Here is a 9,962-nt window from a genome sequence, read left to right as displayed (position 1 = left end):
CTCACGGTGCGCGCTCCGGGGCGCTGCGCCCTGCCCGGGAGCGCCGCTGGGCAGACCCCCTGCGCTGCGGGTTCCGCCCCGGCCTGGGCGAGGCTGCGACCGGCCTTCCTCCGCAGAGTGTGATCCCAGTTCTAAACCGCTCAACTGTGGGGAAGATGAAGGGGAGACTTTCCCAAATCATCCTGGGAAGCGCAGAAGGAAGCGCCGCTCTTACTTTGACCAGTGTTCAAGTCCTCTCATTGCCCAGTCAACTGGTGCAATTTCATTAGGCCTTTTTCTGGATCATAGAATTATGGGGCGCGGGGAAGAGAGGCAGTGAAGGACGATTTTCATACTGTATGACGGATATTATTACTTTATTCATTCCTAACATTCTTCTGACGGTGTTGATACTCTCCAACAAGGTTCAGAGTGGTTATCAGCCCAGCCAGGCCTCTCTGGTTCTAAAGGCAAGCCTCTGGAAAGCCCTGGTCTGTTTTCTATCCCTGTAAGTCTTTCCTTTGCAAGACTCTTATATAAATGGAATCAAATAATATGTAACCTTTTATTTTTGGCTTCTTTTCATTTAGCGTAATGCATCTGAGATTCAGCTATGCTGTTACATAGTTTCTTTTTTATTGCTTGTTAGTTTTCATTGAATGAATGTGTCATATTGTTTATCCATTTCCGAGTTAAAGGACGTTTGAGTTTTTTCCACTTTGTGATTATGAATAAAGCCACTATAAACACTCGTGTGAAGTTTTTGTGTGAACATGTTTTCCTTTCACCTGGGTAAGTACTTAGAAGTGAGATTGCTGGGTCAGGTGGTAAGTTGCATTTAATTTTATGAGAAACTGCCAAACTGGCTTCCAAAGTGGCTGTACAATTTCGAATACATACCAGCTATGTGTAAGAATTATGGTAGGGTTATATTCTTGCAAGAACTTGGTATTGTCAAAAAAATCTTTTTAATTTTGGCAATTCTAAGAGGTGTGTAGTATCTCGTTGAGATTTTAATTTACATTTCCCTAGTGACTAATAATGTGTGGGCATCTTTATGTACTTGAATGCCATCAAATATATTCTTTGACAAAGTGTCTGTTAAAATCTTTTATGCATTTTTAAAAATTGTGTTGTTTGTTTTCCTACTATTGAATTCAAGAGTTCTCTATATATTTTGGATACAAATCCTTTATCATACATCATGAGATTTGCAAACATTTTCCCAGACTGTGTCTTTTCATTCCTATAACAGAGACTTTTGAAGAGGAGAATTTCTTAATTTTTTTTAAAAAAATTATTATTTATTTATTTATTTATTTATTTATTTATTCTTTTTAAGTAGGCTCCACGCCCAGTGTGGGGTTTGAACTCACAACCCCTAGATCAAGAGTCACATGCTCTATGCATTGAACCAGCCAGGTGCCCCCTCACCCCCCTGAGTTTCTTAATTTTGATGCCATCTCATGTATCACTTTTTTTCCTTTATGGATGGTACTTTTGGCCTTTAATGTAAGAAATCTTTTCATAACTCAAGGTCAGCAGGATTTCTTTCCCTTATGTTTTCTTGTAGAAGTTTTATGTTTTTATTTTTTATATTTAGATCTATGAACCATTTTTCTTCAACTTTCCCCAAGTTTTATTTTATTATTTTTAAAATTTTAATTCCAGTATAGTTAACATACAGTTTTATATTAGTTTCAGGTGTACAATATAGTGATTCAACAATTCTATATATTACTCAGTGCTCATCAGGATAGGTGTACTCTTAATTCCCATCATCTATTTCACCCATCCCCCACCTACCTCCCCTCTGGTAACCATCAGTTTGTTCTCTATAGCTAAGAGTCTCTTTTTTTGGTGTGTCTCTTTTTTTATTTGTTCATTTGTTTTGTTTCTTAAATTCCACATGTGAGTGGAATCATATGGTATCTGTCTTTCTCTAACTTACTTGCTTAGCATTATACCCCCTAGATCCATCCATGTTGTTGCAAATGGTAAGATTTCGTTCTTTTTTATGGCTGAGTAATATTCCTGTGTGTGTGTGTGTGTGTGTGTGTGTATCACATATTTATCCATTCATCTACAGATGGACATTTGGACTGTTTCCATAATTTGGCTATTGTAAATAATGTTGCAATAAGCATAGGGGTACATATTTGAATTAGTATTTTTGTATTCTTTGGGTAAATACCTGGTAAGTGCAATTACTGGATCATATGGTAATTCTATTTTTAATTTTTCAAGGAACCAAGTCTATGATCCATTTTGAGTTAATTTTTGTATAGGGTACAAAGTATGGATTAACATTTATGTTTTGCATGTGGATATGTAATTGTTTTGGCACCCTTTGTTGAAAAGAATGTTCTTTCTCTGTTGAATTGCTTTTGCACCTTTGCTGAAAATCACTTGACGTATGGGACTATTTCTAAGCCTCTAGTCTGTTTCATTGATCCATATGGCTATATTTTCTTCAATACCACACTTGTCATGACTTTTGAAAGTAGTATAGTAGGTCTAGAATTCAGGTAGAATGAGTCCTTAGACTTTGTTCTTCTTTATAAAAATTGTTTTGCCTATTCTGCTTACTTACCTTTTCAAAAAAAGTTTTAGTATTAGTTTGTCATTTTAGGCAAAAATTAATCATTTTGGAGAAAACTGATATTTTAACAATATTATGCTCAATCCATGAACATGATATATCACTTCATTTATTTAGATCTTTTTTGATATCTTTCACTGTTTAAAACATACAAATATTGCATATATTTTGTAATATTTAGACCTAAGTATTTCTTTTTTTATATATTATTGTCAATACTACTTTTTTCAATTTCCAGTTGCTTATTACTAGTATAAAGAAACATGATTTTTGTGGGTTTTTTTTTTTTTTGTCTTGGATTCTGAGACCTTGTTAAACTCACTTACTAGTTCTAGTAACTTTTTGAAAGAGTCTTTGGAATTTTTTGTGGATAACCATGTCATCTGTGAATAGAGACAGTTTTATTTCTTCCTTCCTACATATTTGCCTTTTATTTCTTCTTCTCGCCATATTGCACTGGCTAGGACCTCCAGTACAATAAATAATGAATAGGAGTAGTGAGAATGGATATCTTTACCTTATTCCTGATCTTCAGGGGAAAACATTCATCTTTCACTATTAAACATAATATTAGCTAAAGACACCATTTATCATGTTGAGGAAGTTCTTTTCTATTTCTAGTTTCTGAGAGGTTTTTTTTCATAAATGGAGGTTGAATTTTGTCAAAGGGCATTTGTTTCTCTTGAGATAATCAAAGTTTTTCCTCTTTAGTCTCTTAATATAGTTAATTACATATAAAATTTTTACATTTTGGGGGCACCTGGGTGGCTCAGTCGTTAAGCATATGCCTTTGGCTCAGGTTATGATCCCAGGGTCCTGGGATTGAGCACCGCATTGGGTTCCCTGCTCAGCGGGAAGCATGCTTCTCCCTCTCCCACTCCCCCTGCTTGTGTTCCCTCTCTCGCTGTCTCTCTCTCGCTGTCAAATAAACAAATAAAATCTTTAAAAGAATTTAAATTTTTTATTTAAATTCAATTTAATTAACCTATAGTGTATTATTAGTTTAGAGGTAGAATTTAGTGATTCATCAGTTGCATATAACATCCAGTGCTCATTATATCAAGTGCCCTCCTTAATGCCCATCACCCAGTTACCCCATCCCCCTACCAAACTCCCCTCCAGCAACCCTCAGTTTGTTTCCTATAGTTAAGAGTCTCTACATATAACATTTTTTTTAAGATTATTTATTTATTTATTTGAGAGAGAGAATGAGATAGAGAGAGCATGAGAGGGGGGAGGGCCAGAGGGAGAAGCAGACTCCCCGCCGAGCAGGGAGCCCGATGCGGGACTCGATCCCAGGACTCCAGGATCATGACCTGAGCCGAAGGCAGTCACTTAACCAACTGAGCCACCCAGGTGCCCCTACATATAACATTTTTTGAATGTTGAACCAGACTTTTGTTCCCAGATTAAACCCTACTTGGTCATGAAGTACTATATTTTTTTATATATTGCTGAAATCAACTTGTTAATATTTGGTTGATGATTTTTGTATCTATATTTCTTATTTATCTTTTTATATATTCTGGAAGAATTTATATAAAATTGATATTATTTCTTCCTTAAATGTTTGGTAGAATTCTCCAAAAAAGCCATCTAGGTCTCAAGTTGTTTTTTTAATTTTTTTTTTTTTTAAGGTTTTAAAATGTAATTCAATCGGTGATGCCTGGGTGGCTTAGCCAGCTAAGCGTCTGTCTTCGGCTCAGGTCATGATCCCAGGGTCCTGGAATCGAGTCCCATGTCAGGCTCCTTGCTCAGCAGGGAGCCTGCTTCTCCCTCTGCCTGCCACTCCCCCTGCTTGTGTGTGCTCTCTTTCTCTCTCTCTCTGACAAATAAAGAAATAAATAAAATCTTAAAATAAAATACAATGCAATCTATTTAAAAGTTATAGGACTATTCAGGTGATCTGCTTTTTCTTTGCCAGTTTGTGTCTCTTAAGAATTTTATGCATTTCACTTAAGTCATTGAATTTATGGCTTAATTTCCAAATATTTTGGACAATTTTGCAGATGATCTTTTTGTTGTTAATTTCTAGTTTAAATATGGTATATTCCAAGAGTTTACCTTCAAAACTACCTGTTCTTTTGAATTTGTCAAGGTTTGCTTTATGTCTCTGAATATGGTCTATTTTGGTGAATGTTCCAACTGTATTTGAAAAGTTGTTACCTGGAGTGCAGCATAAATGTTAATTAGGTAAATTGGTTGGCAATGCTGTTCAGGACTATCAGGAACCTTACTGATTATCTGTCTACTTGTTCTATCAATTGCTGAGAGAAGAATGTTAAAATCTATCTGTAATGATGGATTTCTTTTCTTTCTTTCTTTCTTTCTTTCTTTCTTTCTTTCTTTCTTTTTTCGGATCTATCAATGCTACTATTTCTACTTTAGACATTATATTTTGGGGCATTTATAAATAAGATAAAATGAATTTTATAATTACTTCCAGTTATGCCATTCTCAGTGTTCTTCATTCATTATATAGATATATAAGTTTCTGTCTGGTGTCATATTCCTTCTACCAGAGAACTTCCTTTAGGCTTTCTTGTAGAATAGGTCTGCTGACAATAAATTCTTTCAGCTTTTGTTTGTTTTGCTACATGCTCATCTTGAAGTCTTTATTTATGCTTAGTGATAAGTAATACAGAGATGGTCTCTCTCCATGCTTTTACCTCTCTGATAGCAGTAGACTGCTTTCATTACTGAATGCTTATTACTGTGGTGGTAGGAAGGGCAGGGGGTAGAGGGGCATTCTCTGCTGTCCTAATTTAGCCTCACAGGCAGGTACGATGGACATCAGGATATCAGGGTATCTTGGATATGAGGGTGGGATCTTCTCAATGATCCTTTCCTGTCCCCAGTGACAGGGACTCTCTAATGGTCTGGACCCATGATGTATTTCCTGCCCTTGTCCTACATTAGAGGGTTTATTTCTGTTTTCCTCCCCCCTAGCTGCAATAGGTCTTCATCAGTGCCCTAGTTAGGCGACAGGGTTTGCTCTTCTTGAACCAGAAGCTTAAGGCTTATATTCCTTAAGGAAGACAGAGAAGAAGGATCTGGAGAAGTCTTTGTGCTTTTCCTATGTCTGGTGCTATTCTCTTCCAGGCCTGTATCAGGAGGATCACTTTCTCAGAACCTCATCCTGCCCCCCAAATCCTTCTTGTAAGTACTGATGAGGTCTGCAGAGTAGAAGAATCAGCAAGTTGTTGCAGATTTCTCTTGTGCTGTCAGGGGTTCTATATTCTGAACTAGCCTACACCCAGCCTTTAGGAATTTGTTACTTTTAGATTATTTTGTTTGCTTGTTTGTTTTTGTTACCAGATTATATAGCATTTGGTGACATCTGCCTCAGGTAAGTCAGTACTTATGTCCTCTCTCTCCTTTGATGCATTTGTCTTTTCTTAGATTTCAGGTTATTGTTACCCTGCAATCTCAGCCCTCAGATTAATTTAAGAAATGTTGTGAATTTGGAGGAGGAGCAAGATGGCGGAGGAGTAGGGACCTAAATTTCGTCTGGTCCCAGGAATTCAGCTAGATAGGGTTCAAACCATTCTGAACACCTACAAACTCAACAGGAGATCAAAGAAAAGAATAGCAGCAACTCTGAACAGAAAAGCGACCACTTTCTGGAAGGTAGGACGTGCGGAGAAGTGAATCTGAGGTGATATTCGGGAGGACAGACAGTGGGGGAGGGGCCTCCATCGGCCGCTTCTGGCAAGTGATAGAGCTGCAGAGCACAAAATCGGAACTTTTAGAAGTCGGCTCCGCTGAGGGACGTCGCTCCAGTGGCTAAGCGGGGGGTGGCACCCTTGTGGGACAGTGTGGTCTCAGGACCCTTGGGGTCACAGAAAGACCGGGGGTGCCTGAGTGCGGCAGAGCTCCCAAGTATCCGAGCGGGGAAGCCAGCTGCAGAGACAGAGCCGAGACGCGGGCTCTCAGCTCGGGGTTGCCATAAACCGTGATCCACTGCACAGTCAGGCCACTGCTCCTCCAGCAGGGACCCAACAAGCGGCAGATCCGGGGAGACTCACCTTCTTCCCCTTGGAGGAGCGGCGCGGGAGCGCACCGCAAGGATCTGCTGGGTTTGGAGACTCCAAATGGGGTCGGGTGCCAGAGACAGAAACATGCGGTCACAAGCCGGGTGAGCATGGACTGCGGCCAGAGACCAGGGAGTCGGGAGTGACTGACTGCTTTTCTTTGGGGGTGCACTGAGGAGCGGAGCCCGAGTTCTCAGCTCCTCCGGGGCGGAGATTGGGAGGCTGCCATTTCACTCTCCGCCTCCAAAGCTGTAAGGAAAGCTTGCAGGGAACAAAAGCTCCCGAGAGCAAACCTGAGCAGATTACTTAGCCCGGACCCGCAAGGGCGGGTCCATTCCGCCTCCGGCAAAGACATTTGGAAACCACGGCAACAGGCCCCTCCCCCAGAAGATCAGCTAGAACAGCCAGACAAGACCAACTTTACCGATCAATAAGAACAGCAGAACTCCCGCACTAGGGGAATACTGCACAGAGAATCCATGGCTTTTTCCCCATGATTCTTCAGTCTTTCAAAGTTAATTTTTTTAATTTCTTTTTTTGTTTTTCTACTTCTTTTGAATTTTTCTTTTTCCCTTTTTCAACCAACATCTTATCGATTCCTTTTTTAAAAATCTTTTTTATTTTTCATTTTTAGAGTCATATTCTATCCCTTTATTGTAGTTAACCTTATTTTTGGTATATATATAAGTTGCTCTCTCTTTAAAATTTTGGGATACAGTTTCTTCACAGACCAAAATATACCCTAAATCTCTAGCGTATGGCTTTGTTCTAGTCTCCTACCTGATCACATTCTCTCCCTTTTTTTTTTTAATTTCTCTTCTTTCTTTTTTCAACCAACTTCTTATCTTATCAATTCCTTCTATAAAATCTTTTATAATTTTCATCTTCACAGTCATATTCCATCCCTTCATTGTATTTACCCTTATTTTTGTACATATAGAAGTTTTTCTTTCTTTAAAATTTTGGGAGGCAGTTTCTTCTAACAGACCAAAATACGCCCAAAATCTGGGGTGTGGCACTGATCTATTTACCAGCCTGATCATATTTGATCATATCCTTTTTTCTTTTTCTTTTTCTTTTTTCTTTCTTTCCCTTTCTTTTCCCCTTGTTTCAGGTCTCTTCTGATTTGTTTAGTGTATATTTTTCTGGGGTTGTTGTTACCCTGTTACCATTTTGTTCTCTCATTCATCTATTCTCCTCTGGAAAAATGACAAGATGGAAAAACTCACCTCAAAAAAAAAAAAACAAAAAACAAGAGGCAGTACTGACTGCCAGGGACCTAATCAATACAGACATTAGTAAGATGTTGGAACTAGAGTTCAGAATGACGATTATAAAGATACTAGCTGGGCTTGAAAAAAGCATGGAAGATACTAGAGAAACCTTTTCTGGAGAAATAAAAGAACTAAAATCTAACCAAGTCGAAATCAAAAAGGCTATTAGTGAGGTGCAATAAAAAATGGAGGCTCTAATTTCTAGGCCAAATGAGGCAGAAGAGAGAATTAGTGATATAGAAAACCAAATGATGGAGAATAAAGAAGCTGCGAAAAAAGAGAGATAAACAACTACTGGATCATGAGGGCAGAATTCGAGAGATAAGCGATACCATAAGACAAAACAATATTAGAATAATTGTGATCCCAGAAAAAGAAGAAAGACAGAGAGGGGCAGAAGGTATATTGGAGGAAATTATAGCAGAGAACTTCCCTCATTTGGGGAAGGAAACAGGCATCAAAATCCAGGAGGCACAGAGAACCCCCCTCAAAATCAATAAAAATAGGTCAACACCCCAACATCTAATAGTAGAACTTACAAGTCTCAGAGGCAAAGAGAAAATCCTGAAAGCAGCTTGGGACAAGAGGTCTGTAACCTACAATAGTAGAAACATTAGATTGGCAACAGAACTATCCAACAGAGACCAGGCAGGCCAGAAAGGACTGGCATGATATATTCAGAGCACTAAATGAGAAAAATATGCAGCCAAGAATACTATATCCAGCTCGGCTGTCACTGAAAATAGAAGGAGAGATAAAAAGCTTCCAGGACAAACAAAAACTAAAGGAATTTGCAAACACAAAACCAGACCTACAAGAAATATTGAAAGAGGTCTTCTAAGCAAAGAGAGAGCCTAAAAGCAACATAGACCAGAAAGGAACACAGACAATATACAGTAACAGTCACCTTACAGGCAATACAATGGCACTAAATTCATATCTTCAATAGTTACCCTGAATGTAAATGGGCTAAATACCCCAATCAAAAGACACAGGGTATCAGATTGGATTAAAAAAAACAAGACCCATTTATGTGCTGTCTGCAAGAGACTCATTTTAGATTCACAGACACCTCCAGGTTGAAAGTGAGGGATTGGAAAACCATTTACCATGCTAATGGACATCAAAAGAAAGCTGGGGTGGCAATCCTTATATCAGACAAATTAGATTTTAAACCAAAGACTTTAATAAGAGATGAGGAAGTTCACTATATCCTACTTAAAGGGTCCATCTAACAAGAAGATCTAACAATTGTAAATATTTATGCCCCTAATATGGGAGCAGCCACTTATATAAGCCAATTAATAACAAAAGCAAAGAACCATATTGACAACAAAACAATAATAGTAAGGGACTTTAACACCCCCCTCACTGAAATGGACAGATCATCTAAGCAAAAGATCAACAAGGAAATAAAGGCTTTAAATGACACACTGGACCAAATGGTCTTCACAGATATATTCAGAACATTCCATCCCAAAGCAACAGAATACACATTCTTCTCTAGTACCCATGGAACATTCTCCAGAATAGATCACATCCTAGGAACTAAATCAGGTCTCAACCGGTACCAAAAGATTGGGATCATTCCCTGCATATTTTCGGACCACAATGCTTTGAAACTAGAACTCAATCACAAGAGGAAAGTTGGAAAGAACTCAAATACATGGAGGCTAAAGAGCAACCTACTAAAGAATGAATGGGTCAACTAGGAAATTAAAGAAGAATTCAAAAAATTCATGGAAATCAATGAAAATGAAAACACAACTGTTCAAAATCTTTGGGATGCAGCAAAGGCAGTCCTAAGAGGAAAGTATATAGCAATACAAGCCTTTCTCAAGAAACAAGAATGGTCTCAAGTACACAACGTAACCCTACACCTAAAGGAGCTGGAGAAAGAACAGCAAATAAAGCCTAAACCCAGCAGGAGAAGAGAATAAAGATCAGAGCAGAAATCAATGAAACAGAAACCAAAAGAACAGTAGAACAGATCAACGAAACTAGGAGCTGGTTCTTGGAAAGAATTAAAAAGAAAAGAGAAATGACCCAAATAAATAAAATCATGAATGAAAG

This window comes from Neomonachus schauinslandi, chromosome 4 (genome assembly GCF_002201575.2).
Source record: "Neomonachus schauinslandi chromosome 4, ASM220157v2, whole genome shotgun sequence".
Lineage (NCBI taxonomy): Eukaryota > Metazoa > Chordata > Mammalia > Carnivora > Phocidae > Neomonachus > Neomonachus schauinslandi.
This window is presented reverse-complemented; position numbering follows the sequence as displayed.